This window comes from Lagenorhynchus albirostris, chromosome 2 (genome assembly GCF_949774975.1).
Source record: "Lagenorhynchus albirostris chromosome 2, mLagAlb1.1, whole genome shotgun sequence".
NCBI lineage: Eukaryota > Metazoa > Chordata > Mammalia > Artiodactyla > Delphinidae > Lagenorhynchus > Lagenorhynchus albirostris.
The window spans coordinates 150730801-150745888 of record NC_083096.1 but is presented as its reverse complement, the minus strand read 5'-3'; the positions used below and the strand labels follow the sequence as shown (position 1 = coordinate 150745888).

The window sequence follows — 15088 nt, the reverse complement described above, 5'->3', positions numbered from 1 at the left end:
GACCACAGGGCAGGTAAGCGCCGGTGCTGGGACCCACGCGCACCTGGTTATGTCTGCTCCAGAGTCCCTGCCCCTTCCGCCGGCTGGTGTCTGCCCCCCTCCCCTTGGCTGTCACCACCCCCCTCCTCCCAACCCACTCCTCCAAGGCTCTCCATCCACCGGTCGCCAATCAGGCATCCCTTCCTCCCTCACCCCCACATCCAACTAATCACCAAACCCTGCCCATTTGGCCTCTTCTGCACCTGTTCCGTCCTCTGCATTCCCAGGACCACCCTCTCCTGCAGCCATGCCTGCTCCCTGGTCTGCCTGCCCCCAGCCTTGCTCCAGCCAGCCAGCCCATCCTCAGCACTGCAACCAGAGTGATTCTGTTGGCAGATGTGACCATGGCACTGTCCTGAGGAGACCCTGCCAGGACCTCAGAATCGGCCCAGACTCCACAGGTTTCCGAGGCTGCAGGACCCACCCAGCCTCTGCAGCCTTACCATTCCTCCTCGCCCTTGGCCCCCGCCTTTCCAGTCATGACCTGGTCAACTCTTCACGCTTGCCTCAGCATTCTCGCAGCTCCAGAGCTTCCCATGAGCTGTTCTGGAGCACCTCCCCCTCCACACCTCTCTAGCTGGCTAACCTGGTCCTGAGTAGTTCTTTCAGGAGCCATCCTAAATGAGGGCAGGTGACCCTGCTGTGCAAGATATTTGACATACATATTTTTCATGTAATCCTCAAAACAATGTGTGGGGTGGGTCCTATTATGCCCGTTTTGTAGATGAGAAAAATCAGGTCTCATCCACTCATTCAACAAATACTTGAGCCTTTGGGAAGGGTGAGTCACTTTAGTGCAAAGACTTCTGCCCTTGTAATGTTTATACTCTAGCAGGAGGAAATGTGATGCACACAAAAAATAATAAATGTATATATAGTTTGTTAGAAAGTGATGTGTCACGAGGTGGGGGGGAACTAGAACAGGCACATGGGGAAGGTTTTGTTACTAATCAGGGTGGCCAGAGGAAGCATCATTGAAAAGATGGAATTTGAGGAAAGACTTGAAGCTGGTGAGGGATTTTGCCTAAACATCTTCGAGATGAGCATCCAGGCTGAAGGAGCACCTGGGGCGGAGGCCCTGGGTGGGAACATGCCTGATGGGTTGAGGCGGGTGTGCCCATGACACTGTGAGCAGGACGTGAGAGAGCAGCGGGAGATGAGGTCGGAGAGGAAATGGGACAGCTTGTAGGCCAATGGGAGGACTTCGGCGGAAATCCAGGCATGGTGAGCAGTGGCCAGCAGATACTGGTTCCGTCTTAGAGGCAGAACTAAGAGGATTTGCTTCTGGACTGGATGAGAGAAAGGAGTCAAGGTTGACCCCACAGTTTCAGCCTGAGCAACTGGAAGGATGAAGTTGTCATTTACCAAGATGCGGAAGCTGTGCGTGAGGGCTGAGTAACTTACTCCAGGTTCCCAAATGGAATTGGTGGATCTGCCTGACTCCAGGGCTCTTTCCCCACTGCTACTTGCCCATAGCTAGAGACAGAGTCACATGCACAGAGAAAAAATATATTTGGAAAGAAATACACCAAGAGTTGTGAGGTCGGGCGCTATTCTTTTCTTCATAATTTTCCAAATAATCTGTAAAGAATATTACTCTAATTTTTAATAGAACAAAGTTTTAAAATGGTACCACCAATAATTCATTTTTGAAAACAACAAAAATCTTCCACATAGAAGTATAAAACATTAAAGTCCCCATCCTCTCCCTGCCCCCCAACTCCCTGGAGGGAGTCCCAATTTAGTCTGTATTCTTCTGTGTGTTTTCTATGAATATGCAAACGTGTATATAAACTATTTTTATACAACTATAGTCGTATTGTTCATATATTTCTGCAAATTGCCCTTTTCATTTAAGTATATTGGGGACTTAAACATGTTAGTTTTTTAACATTTTTTAAACTGCTACATACTCTTCTGTTATAGACGTGCCATAATTTTTAAAATGGTTATCAATATAGTTTTTTATTAAAGAAAAAGTGGATGCACACGTCTTCTTTAATAAAAATAATTCAAACAGTCTTAAAGGATACAAAAGTTATGCTTTCAAAAAAAATAAAAACGTTATGCTTTCCTCCCTCTTCCCTCAACTCCAGTTTCATTTCCTGGAGTTCTTTTTTTTTCAAAATATTTATTTGGCTGCACTGGGTCTTAGTTGCAGCATGTGGGATCTTTAGTTACAGCATGCGGGATCTAGTTCCCTGACCAGGGATTGAACCCTGGCTGCCTGCAGTGGGAGCGTGAAGTCTTAACGGCTGGACCACCAGGGAAGTCCCTCCTGGAGCTTCTGATTTTAGTTTTTCGGGTGTAAGCAGTACATCTTCAAACAGTTGAAGAGTTGCACCTTCAACTAAAGTTACACCTTTAGTAGATATACCTGGTGAGTCCTCACAATAAAACCTGTGGAATTTGGTCAATCTATGTGAACTCCCACCTGTTCCTCCTGATTTTGCTACATATATTATTACTTTTAATTCTTTGGGGGCTCCCTCATGACTTTAAACAATATATTTAAACATTTATTTCCTGATTTATCACCCTAAGTAACATCCTACTGATTACCCTCTATGAAGAACGAGAACATTAGCTCACTTTCCTTGATTCTCTCTCGTCCAAGTACCATTTTTTATTTCACATTGTCAAGGCTTATAATATTTTCTGATCTGTTAGTATAATTAAGTCTTTCATCCTAACATCGAGAACCTATAAATAGGTTCAATTTCAAATAAGTCTTTCTCTGCTTTTTTCTTTATTTCCTTCCCTCCTGGAGCGCACTCGGCTGCCGCAGTTTCTTACACAGCACGATGAGCCTTTTTCTTTACTTTGGTGGAGTACCTCTCACAAAAGTTTTCCTCATAGGATTATAAACTTTCTGATCTTTGTATTCCTCACAATATCTTTGTCTTACATTCACTCTCAGTTTCAACTTTTTCTGGCAAGGGCTTCTTTATTAAAAAAAAAAAAATTGTCCCCAGGAACTTTTAAAGATACGGTTTCTAGTTCTGTATGAAACAGTTGTTGAAGGAGGAGGGTTATATGACACTGTTGATGTTTTGCTAATGGGTTTCTTTATCAAGTTACCCTGATGTTTGCCTGGTCTCCCACTTCGATTTTTTATTTGTAAATTCTGAACTTAAACCCAGTCCAGGCTTCTCTTGGGAAGAATGACCCCTGACTCAAGGATCTTGGGCTGTGGTTTTCTCAGCCCTGATTTCTCCATCAATCTGAGTTCATCTGCTTACTATCTTTGGAATTTTTGTGTTTGAAAATACTTTGGTGTATGGTAAATGTGAGTATCTAAACTGGTTTTTCCCCCCAATAATTATTTGTTTAGATCACCTTTCTCCCTGTACTGATTTGTAATGCCTCCTTTTTAATCACATATGAAGTTATTATAAGTACAGAATCTACTTCTGGGCCTCAAGTCTGTTTCATTCATCTGTCTGTCTAGTCAAAGCCAGAACTACTCATTTAACTTTTGTGGCTTTGTTTTCCTACCGGATACAGCTAGGAAAAATCATTATATTTTTCTGTTAAAACTAATTAGTGTTAGTCCCCTGTTTGTCTTCCACTAGATATTATTTTTTGAAAATTCCATCCTCGATTTTGGTTGCAGATTAAGTTGACAGCGATGTATCTGAAGAATATATGTTAACGTAAAAGAAAGAAAAGCTAGTTGGAGTCTAAATGAAGCCTAAAATTTGGGATGAGAAGTAAACTTGCTCATCCAGCCCTGCTGAGAGGGAGGAAATGCTGTCTGATGTGTGCAGCCATCCCAGTTTCTAGAACGAGGGCTGTAATGCACACAATGCAGCCTCTTAGCATCCCCAGGGTCCACAGCCTGGCACTTTAGACCATGATGTTTTCCTTCAACAGTTGGCTCGGGCTTCCCTGGTGGCTCAGTGGTTGAGAGTCCGCCTGCCGATGCAGGGGACACAGGTTCGTGCCCCGGTCCGGGAAGATCCCACATGCAGTGGAGCGGCTGGGCCCATGAGCCGTGGCCGCTGAGCCTGCGCGTCTGGAGCCTGTGCTCCGCAACGGGAGAGGCCACAGCAGTGAGAGGCCTGCGTACCGCAAAAAAAAACAAACAAAAAAACAGTTGGCTCATCTCTCCTTGAATCCTGTACTCGAGGTTTATCTAAATACCGTGGTTCCTTTTTTTTTCTTTTATAAATTTATTGATTTTATTTATTTTTATCTTTGGCTGCGTTGAGTCTTCGTTGTTGTGCGTGGGCTTTTCTCTGGTTGTGGCGAGAGGGGACTTCTCATTGCGGTGGCTTCTCTCGTTTCGGAGCATGGGCTCTAGGCGTGGGCTTCAGTAGTTGTGGCATGCAGGCTCAGTAGTTGTGGCTTGCAGGCTCTAGAGCGCAGGCTCAGTAGTTGTGGTGCACGGGCTTAGTTGCTCCGTGGCATATGGGATCTTCCCGGACCAGGGCTCGAACCCATGTCCCCTGCATTGGCAGGCGGATTCTTAATTGCTGGGCCACCTGGGAAGCCCCTAAATACCATGGTTTCTTAAGCACACCATGCTAAACCTTTGTAACAATCAAGGGGTTAAATCCAAAGCTTTCAAATCAATAAGAACAAAAGTAAACACCCTAATAGGAAAACGGGCATGGACACAAATAGGCAATTTACAAAAGAAGATACACAAATTCCAGTAAAACTGGGGAAGATACTCAGTCTCTCTATTAATCAAAGTGCAAATTGAAAGAACACTGAGGTACTATTGTGCAACTATCAATTTGGCAAAAGTTATGTGTTAATATGATGTGGGGATCTGAGCACTCATATATTGCTAGTGGGGATATAATCTGGTTCTACCCTTTGGGGGGACTATTTGGAATATCTATCAAAAGCCTTAAAATATACTTTACCTGTGACCCAGTGATATACATTTAAGAATGTATATAAAGGAAACGACCGTACAAATATTTTAAAAATCTCTGGGCAAAGATTCATGGCAGCATTGTTTATAATACTGGAAAGTTAGAAACAACCCCAAATATACACACACACATAAATAAAGTCTACAGCCTTGCTCAAGTGAATATGGAGACCATCAGTATCTGCATCACCTGGGAGCATTTTAGAAACTGAATCTCAGGCCCCACCCCAGACCTACTGAATCAGGATTTGTATTTTGACAGTTCCTTAAGGCCTTTGTAAATTAGAGAAGCACTGGCAAGGATATACACTAAAATGTTAGCAGTGATTTTTCCAGGTGATGATGCTCTCTGTTTGGGTTTTTTGTTTGTTTGTTTTTTTACAGCAATCCCCCACCCGCACCCCAACACACACGCCTTTCTGGACCTCAGCTGTAAAAAGGGAATCTCCATACTACTTTTTTCCATGCTAACAGTTGGGGCCGAGAAGGTCATAGACAGAAAAAGTTCTGAAAACTCCAGGACAAATGGGGGTCCTCCCAGATTACTGCCCTCTCCCTTGGTGGTCCTCCAATACATTCTCCAAATAGCAAATCTTCCAAAGTGAAAATCTGATCCTGTCAACCCTCCTTAGAACCATTTTATTCTCATCTAAATGTAATCCAGTTTCTTATAAGGCTACAAGGTCCTGCTGGATCTGGCATCCTGTCACTCCAGAGCAATAAGGTCCAACCACGTGGTAGTGTAGTTCCCTCAGGTTCCTAGTTCTCTCTCTCTCCCATCTTTTCTTTTCACACATCATGCCCTCCCTTTGCCTGGAAACTTCTCACCCCACCACCTCGCTGACTGCCCTCTAGCACCAGGCCTCCTGAGGCCCAGGATGTCACCTCTTCCAGGAAGCCTTCCCAGGCTGCCCAGGAATGGTTAGGGGCCCCAGTAGCATAGGTGCCTGGTCTGTTGCTCCGCAATTGGGTTGTCAGATTCCTGAAGGTTGAGGCCACATTCCCACGGCCTTTGGTCTCTGCATTGAGGCGGGACATTTTGAGGCCGGGTTTCAGTGACCTCCCTAAGGTGTCCACTAGCTCGGTCATTCTGCCCTGGCTCAGGTGGTTTTGACCTGGAGCAGGGCTGCTGACTGGGACTGGATATTTTGGGGGGTGCAGCCAGCTCCTTGGCAGGATGATGAGGAAAAGAGTTGTATCTCTCTAAGGCAGAGGACGCCCCAGGAGCGTGCCCCTCATAAACATGGGTGAGGCCCTCCAGCTCGCCCCAGGGCCTGCCCCTTGATGCTCCCTGTTTTAAACGCATTTTCTAGTTTCTCTCCCTCTGACATGTACTTTTTTCATAAAGATGTGTCCGTGGTAGACAAACACACCAGGCTGTGGTCGCACGTGCGTGGATGCCCTTCCTAGCACACCTCACCCAGGACAAGTCCTTGAGGAATCCTCTTTTGGCCCCTACCTCCCCCACCCTCGGCCAGACAGCCTCACATCCAGCTGTGTTGTTGGTCCACTAACCATAGCACTGTGCTGAAATTATTACTCTTTCTTCTTCAGCTGTTCACATACTAAGATAGGAAAAAAAATACCAAAGATATTATGTAGGCTGTGGTGCAGAAATGAAATGCAAATTGACATTATAATTATTGTTTGATTCATCTGTCTCCTCCACTGGCAAGGACCCTGTCTCACTTGCCTCCCAGCCCAAAGTAGGGACTCAATGAAGGTTTGCTAAAAGGATAAAACGGGAGGTATTTGACCTGGCCCTGAGGCAGGAAGTAAATCTGTTGGGTGGGATTATGGCTGGGCTGCCAGAATACTCATCCTTAGAATCTCTACTCCCAGCTCCTCCTCCGAGGTCCTTCCTTTCAATCTTACCCTGAGTACACACCTGAGTCAGCTCCTAGAGGGTCTTCCCACACCCCCAACCTCCTTAACTAGGAAGGGGTCTGCATCCATTGCAGCAAACTCCACTCTCTCCCTAATGAACTGCTTTTCTCCCCATGCCCCACACTAACGGTAAGAATGGCTCATACGGAGATTTCCCAAGGAATAATATTTTTTTTGAATTTTATTTTATTTATTTTTTACACAGCAGGCTTTTATTAGTTATCTATTTTATACATATTTGTGTATATATGTCAATCCCAATCTCCCAATTCATCACACCACCACCACTCCCCTTGGTGTCCATATGTTTGTTCTCTACATCTGTGTCTCTATTTCTGCCCTGCATACTGGTTCATCTGTACCATTTTTCTAGGTTCCACACATATGTGTTAGTATACAATATTTGTTTTTCTCTTTCTGACTTACTTCACTCTGTATGACAGTCTCTAGCTCCATCCACATCTCCACAGATGACCCAATTTTGTTCCTTGTTATGACTGACTAATATTCCATTGTATATATGTACCACATCTTCTTTATCCATTCATCTGTCAATGGGCATTTAGGTTGCTTCCATGTCCTGGCTATTGTAAATAGTGCTGCAATGCACATTGGGGTGCATGTGTCTTTTTGAATTATGGTTTTCTCTGGGTATATGCCCAGTAGTGGGATTGCTAGGTCATATGGTAATTCTATTTTTAGTTTTTTAAGGAACACCCATACTGTTCTCCATAGTGGCTGCATCAATTTACATTCCCACCAACAGTGCAAGAGGGTTCCCTTTTCTCCACACCCTCTCCAGCATTTGTTGTTTGTAGATTTTTTGATGATGCCCGTTCTGACTGGTGTGAGGTGATACCTCATTGTAGTTTTGATTTGCATTTCTCTAATAATTAGTGATGTTGAGCAGCTTTTCATGTGCTTCTTGGCCATCTGTACGTCTTCTTTGAAGAAATGTCTATTTAGGTCTTCTGCCCATTTTTTGCTTGGGTTGTTTGTTTTTTTAATATTGAGCTGCATGAGCTGTTTATATATTTTGGAGATTAATCCTTTGTTGATTCATTTGCAAATATTTTCTCCCATTCTGAGGGTTGTCTTTTCATCTAGTTTGTAGTTCCCGTTGCTTTGCAAAAGCTTTTAAGTTTCATTAGGTCCCATTTGTTCTTTTTTGTTTTTGTCTCCATTACTCTAAGAGGTGGATCAAAAAAAATCTTGCTGTGATTTATGTCAAAGAGTAGGAACAATATTTTTTAAAGAAAGAAATAAATGAGGATCAACCAGGACCTGGACTGGACTTTGACCTGTGAGGAGGTTTTGGCCCCAGAAGTAGGCTCCTCAATCTCTCCCCCAAAGACCTTGCGTCCCACGCCTCTTTCCAGGGATGGTCATTTCCAGCCTCCTCTCTGGCACATTTTCAGGGCAGTCTCTGCAGTTACTCCAGTCTGAGCTCCTACGTGGTCCTAAAGATTTAAATCCAACAAACACATGGTATACACCTATGATGTGCTATAATAATACCTGCTAGCATCACTAACCACTTAAATGTGCCAAGCAGTTTACCTGCATTGTTGAAATTTATTTCTCCCAACAGCCCTGTATAGTAGCTCGTATCAGTATCTCCTTTTGCAGCTGAAGACTAAGATTCAGAGAGGTCAAGCAACTCACCCTAAGTCACACAGCTACAAGGGAAGCAGAATCTAGGTTTGAACCTGGATCTGTGTGACTCCAGAGCCTGAATGCTTAACTATTATACAAAGTGGAATCTGTGTGGCTTCATTTATCTGTTCTTTCCACAAATAATATTCCAGGAATATTCAATGAGTACTTACTATGAACCAGGCATTGTACAAAGTGGTGAGATTTGATGGTGGAAAAACAAAGTCCTTTTCCTTAGCGGCTTGGTCTGGTGGGAAACAGACATCAGCCACAAAAATCTTACACACATACATAATTACAGACTCTTCTAGATGCTCTCCAGGGAAAGTGCCTAAAGCAAGGAGAACAGCATAGAGCTGGAGTGGGAGTCAGAGAGGCTTCTGCGAGGAAGTGGTCTTTAGTAAAGGCCCTGAGGCAGAGGGGGGCACAGCTCTTTTAAGGAGGGTTTTAGAAAAACAGATCAAAGGCCAGCGAGGCTGGAGCCCAGAGAGCAAGGGGCAGTGGGGCAGGATGGGGTGGAGAGTGGGCAGGGGCCAAATCACTCAGAGCTGGTAGGTCAGGGCAAGGGGCTTGGAGTTCATGGTGAAGGCACAGACATCTTTTCAACGGCTCAGTAGAGCACTGAATTCAGATTTGCTCTTTAGAAAGATCACCCTTGCTGCTCTTTGGAGAACAGGTTGGAAGGGGAAGTGGTTGCAGGGGTCCGGAAGAAAGGTGATGTGGCTTGAAGTGGGATAGTAGTGCCAGGGGTGGTAAGAAGAGTAGGTTCAGGATAGAGTTTTGAAAGTAAGGTCAATAGGACTGGATGTGGGCTGCAAGAGAGAAGAATCAACACAGACTTTGGACACCAGGATGAAGACTGGTGCCTTTACTGAAACGGGGAACACCAAGGGAGGAGCGGGTTTAGAGGAGAACCAAGAGTTTGCTTTTGGTGAGTTTGAGGTGCCTGTAACGTAGAGGGATAGAATTGTCCTCATCTTTGTATCCCCAGAGTCGGCACAAAATAAGCACCCAGAGGTGCTTATTTAAAAAGTCTTTAAAAAAAAAAAGAATGCACAATGGGTAGAATTTGAGTCAAGTCTTGAAAAATGGTTTGGCTTTGAAATGAAGATATTTTGATGGCTGTTTGTTTCAAAACGAAACAAAAACCAAATAGAAAGTTGGTGAAAGCAAAGGAGAAGGGAGTGATTGTGATGTAGAAGTGGTCCGCGGGGCGCCTCTTGCTGCAGCTCTCCAAGGCTTTTGTGCCTCTGCCTGGAACACTGAGCCGTCCTCTGCATGGCCAGAGAATAAATCAGAGCCAGAAAGGAAAATTGTGTTTTTGTTAAATGTAGAAATCCAGGGTGTATTTGTGGGTACGTGTGTGTCTGCCTTGGAGCATTTTTATATTTGTATTTTTATATTTCATAGGCTAGAAGGCCCTGGGCTTTCCAACTGACTTTGTCTGCAAGGCTGAATTGAGGCTGGATTCTCTTCCTATGTACGTGGACTGACCTGGCTGCAGAAGCTCCCCCACACCCACACCCCAGTGATCCAGGTTGAGCAGGTCAGGCTGCGTCAATCTGTTTCCAGTGCTTACGGATCATGGCTTCTTTCCTGGGCAACTAGTATCAGACCCTTTGTGCAGAGCCTCCCGAAGCTCTGGAGAAAAATGTTTACATTCAGCAGCTAGTGTCCAGAGACAAGGGTTGGAATGTGACTGACCCAGAGGTGAACACCAAAGGCACATTAACATACAAACATAGTCCTTCCCGTTCGTTTACTCATTCAGTTCATCATTCATTCATTTATTCGACAGATATTCTCAGGCTCAGTGTTTGTTTCAGGTTTCTTAACCTCCCTGCCTCCCAGTTTCCTCAGCTATAAGGTGCTGAGGATCTTGGTGGACAAAACACAGATCCCTGCCCCCATGGAGGCAGATATTCTAATGGGGAGAATTAAATCATAGAAAAATAAATAGAGCAAATAAATGAAGCATGCAGTGGTGGTCCCGGAAAGCTTCACTGAGGAGGTGACATATCAGCGAGGCCCTGGAGCCGGTGAGGGAACAAGCCCTTCAGACTTAGGGGAGCAGGAAACTGGAGCAGAGAGCTGGGGGCGGAGTTATACAGGGATGGGGGTGGGGGAAGAATGTAGGCCATTATGAGGACTTGGCTTCTCTCCAGAATGAGATTCGAAGTCATTTGATGGTTTTAAGAGGAGGAGTAACATGATCGGGCATCTAGTATTAAAGAATCGCTGTGCCTGCTGAGTGTTGAGCAGACTGCAGGGGGCCCAGCAGAAGCAGGAATTATCCTGGTCAGGCTATAGCTGATGGTGGCTTGGATCAGGTGGTGACAATGGAGGCGGAGGGAAGTGCTGGGCTCTGGATAAATTTTGGAGGCAGGACAGAACTATATGTTAATGTCAATGCACCAAAAGCACGCTTCATAAAAGGAAAAAATTGATAAATTAGACTTCATCAAAATGAAAAACTCTTGTGCTTCCAAAGACACTATTAAAATGAAAAGACAAGCCACAGAATGAAAGGAAACACTTACAAAGCCTATATCTGATAAAGGACTTGTATCTAGAATATATAAAGAATTCTTACAACTCAATATTAAGACAAACAACCCAATTAAAAACTGGACAAAATATTTGAATAGACATTTCACCAAAGAAGATATGTGAATGGCTAATAAGCATATAAAAAGACACTCAACATTGTTTGTCATCAGGGAAATGCAAATTAAAATCCCAATGAGATACCACTTCACACCCACTAGAATGGCTATAATCAGAAAGACAGTAACAAGTGTTGGCAAGGATGTGGAGAAGGGGATGATGGGAATGTGAAATGGTATGGCCACTTTGGAAAAAACAGTGTGGCAGTTTCTTAAAAAGATAACCAGGAATTTACCGTAAGACACAGAAATTCCACTCCTAATTGTCTATCCAAGAGAAATGAAACGATACATTCACATGAAAACTCACACATAAATGTTGACAGAATCCCTATTCATAGTTACCAAAAGGTGGGAAACAACCCGAATGTCAATCAGTACTACAGAAGGATACTATGCAGTATTAAAAAGGAATGACATACCGATACATGCTATCGCATGGATGAATCTCAAAAACATTATGCTAAGTGAAAAAAGCCAGACACAAAAGACCATCTACTGTATGGTTCTATTTATATGAAATGTCTGGAAAAGGCCGATCTATATGGACACGAAGTAGATGAATAGTTGCCTGGGGCTGGGAAGGGGGATAGAGAGTAACTGTAACTGGACACGAGGGACCTTATTGAGGTGATAGGTTTCACTGAGGTGATGGAAATGTTCTAAAACTGGATTGGCTGATGGCTGCATGACTTGGTAAATTTATTAAAAATCCTTAAATTATACCCTTGAAGTAGACAGATTTTATGTTATATAAATTATACCCCTATAAAAAGTTTTTATAAAAAGAAAAATATTAATGACAATGTAAACAATTTTTGTGTATATAAAGCATTTAGCATAATGTTTGGAACATAGTAGGTGCTCAATAAATGTAGTTAACTTTTTAAGCTAATGTTATTGCCACTATTATTACCGATGTAATGATTACTATGTGCTAGGCACTGTGCTGGGTGCCAGACGAAGTGAAGCTCCGGGAAAGAACCCTTGAGCTAGAAGCGTGCCATGAACTTTATGCCACAATGACAGTTTAATGTCCAAATCCTACCACCGTTGCTAGCAAGTCACTTTAAAAGTTGTTCTCCCCTCTTTTTTTCCTTTGTAGCAAGCACAACTTTTGTGATTTTATTTATTTGTGTGAACACTTATTTCATGTCTGTCTCCATCATTAGGTTGTAAACACCATGAAAGCAGGGATACTTCTGTTCCACTCATTACTGGTAGGTGGACAGATTCTGGGAGACTTTTTGCTGGGTCTGATAGGAGTAACAGGTACTGCTGATACTGTCCCTTTCCTCCATATCCCCATGAATGTGGGCAGGATGTCTGGGGCTTCAGCACTCACCTTATGATCATGAGGTGCACACATGAGGGTGAAAGCCAGGTTGTGAATGAAGTATGTTGGAGAAAGATGGAAAGAGCCTGTATCTTTGGTGACTTTGTGGAGCACTGAGCCAATGCCAATAAATGCCCCCTTCTGACTCATTACATTTGAGAAAAATAACTTTGTATTTGTTTAAGCCACTGTTGCTGGGGTTTTCTATATCTGGCAATGGAACACATTCCTAAATGTTACCACCAATAAGACCGAAGTGATCCTCTTGAGAGATTTTTGTCTCATGGAGGAAGATGGGCATGTAAACAAATCCAGGCATTTGTAAAGCACTTGTTTTGTGGAACTTTGTATGGGTGAAGTGATGGACCGTATCAAGGAATCCCTAGTTGCATACTGGTTTCTGGCTTGCTTTTTTTTTTTTTTTTTTTTTTTTTTTTGGTTTAGGTGATCCAGTGGACGGCTGCCCCACCGAGATAGGAGACCTAGGAGGTGGAGCTCATTTGTGGAGTAAATAGATTAGTTATTTATTAGGCATGTGGGTTTTAGGTACCTGTAGGACACCCAGGCGGTGGGGGTGGTGGTGTCCAAAGATAGGACGATGTATGGATCTGAACTCAGGGGAGAAGACTTTACTGGATCATCAGTGTGCACGTATGAGTGAACCCTGAGAGTGAAAGTGTATTGAGCTCTGGTTTCAGGCTTTATGCTAAGTGCTTTGTATCTTTACACCATCATCATAATCCACCTTCACAGCTAACATTTACTGAGCACTTACTACCTGCCAATTTGACTTCTAAGTGCTCTGTCTGCATTATCTCATTCAGTTTTCACAACCAAGAAAGGGAAGTGCTATTCCAAGTTTAGCTATAACTGAGGATTAGAGAAGTTAAGTAACTTGCCCTAGGTCATACTGCTAGAGTTGTGAAACCAGAAACACCTAAACACTAGAAACCAGGACAGAGAGCCGTGAAGACATCAATGTTTTTGTTTTCTTTTAAAAAATAATTTGCTTTTTAAAATTAATTTTGTAATTTAATTTTAAAAATTAAGGTATTGTATTCATGGAATGTTATGCACAACTTATAAGTGTACAGCTCAAAGCAATGTGAACACACCAGTGTAATAACCACCGTCCAGATCAAGAAACAGAACATTACTAACACCCCAGACACGTTCCTTCTATTACCCCCTATCATTCCCTGTTCCCACCCCAAGGTAAACCCAACTCGGACTTCTTTCACCATAGATTAGTTTTGCTTCAAATGTGAACATTTAAGGGGTGGGAAAGGAAAGATGAGCTTAAAAGGGTGACGAAGATAAACTGGTCAGTAATGTGGGAGGATGTCAAGAGAACTGGATCTAGGTTCCACCTATCCTGTGCACACACCAAGTGGAAGCTAGTGATACAAAGTAAGAGCGATCCTGGAAAATCCTTTTTGGCAGCAGTGGGAAATGTAACAAGATTAAATTCCTGGAGTAGTTGGTAGTGACAGCAGTGCTAGCCACTGTATCCATGCACGGGACAGTCAGTGAGGCAAGCTACAGCACCTCATGTTTGCGGGCAGCATTGAGGAGAGTGGTGGGTGATTTGGGGTGATTTTCCTTGTTATGTATACTCCAGGTTGGATTCTTCAGCCATTCTCTTAGCAATTTTCTGAGCTAAGCAATATAATCTGTTATCTAATTTATTACCTTACTAGGTCAAGAGAGAAAACCTGTATAATTGTTGTGAAAGACTATTGGTTGCCTACCCAACAGTCATTCTCTTGTCTTTTTTGAAACAGAACCATGCTTTCTTTGGCGGGCGGTGGGGGCAGCATGTGGCAAGCCCCTGGTTATAAATCATAGTTGTTTTATGTCCATTCCATTCTATGTAATACCATCCTTTTTACCAACATATATTAACTCTCATCTTTACAACAATCCTGCAAGGCAGGTATTATCTTTTCCGTTTTACTCGTGGGAAAACCCAAACTTAGAGGAGCGACTAGTTTTGAACAAGATCTGACTCCACAGCTCCTTTTTTTAAAAAAAATATTTATTTATTTGTCTGCCGCGGGTCTTAGTTGCGGCACGTGGGACCTTTAGTTGCGGCATGAGAACTCTGAGGCATGTGGGATCTAGTTCCCTGACCAGGGATGGAACCGGGGCCCCCTGCACTGGGAACGCAGACTCTCAGCCACTGAACCACCAGGGAAGTCCCTCCATAGCTCTTTACAGTGCACCACAGCACTACTCATCTGGGAGTAACTTTGTACATCTTTCATGACTCAGGTTGAGGGTATTCTACTTTTCTCTTTGACCTATCAGAGTGTCCTGTCTGCTTCCTTCCCCATCACCCTTGACAATCTGGGTGCTCCTTAGGGCGACTCACTACCTCTCAGGAACAGTTCCTAATGACTTCCAGGGACCCCCTCACCCGCCAGAAGTGTGTTTAATGACTTCCAGGATCTTCTCCCCTCCACCTCAAGAGCTGCTCCTAATGTCCCCCAAATCCTTACTCACGGAGGAACTGCTTTTTAATGACCCTAAGGACATCCCTGCTCAGGACTTATCCTAATGACCCACAGAGCTCCTTTCCCCTTAGGAACTGCTCCTTTCAAGAAATGTCCCGGT

The 15088-nt window shown here is 43.6% G+C and overlaps 1 protein-coding gene across 8 annotated transcripts in view; it reads left to right on the top strand.

Annotated features, from left to right (window-relative positions):
- The first annotated feature begins 7961 nt into the window (after positions 1 to 7961).
- The window catches only part of KDM4A (lysine demethylase 4A), a 53112-nt gene continuing 45985 nt past the window's right edge, over positions 7962 to 15088 (top strand). For 6 of the 8 annotated variants that reach the window (XM_060140287.1, XM_060140290.1, XM_060140285.1 and 3 more), the window contains exons 1-2: positions 7990 to 8140; positions 9881 to 10016. The gene's annotated coding sequence lies outside the window, so the exon portion shown is untranslated. Of the gene's footprint in view, positions 8141 to 9880; positions 10017 to 15088 lie in introns of all 8 variants that reach the window. The other 2 variants (XR_009538953.1, XM_060140282.1) reach the window with 2 other exon arrangements.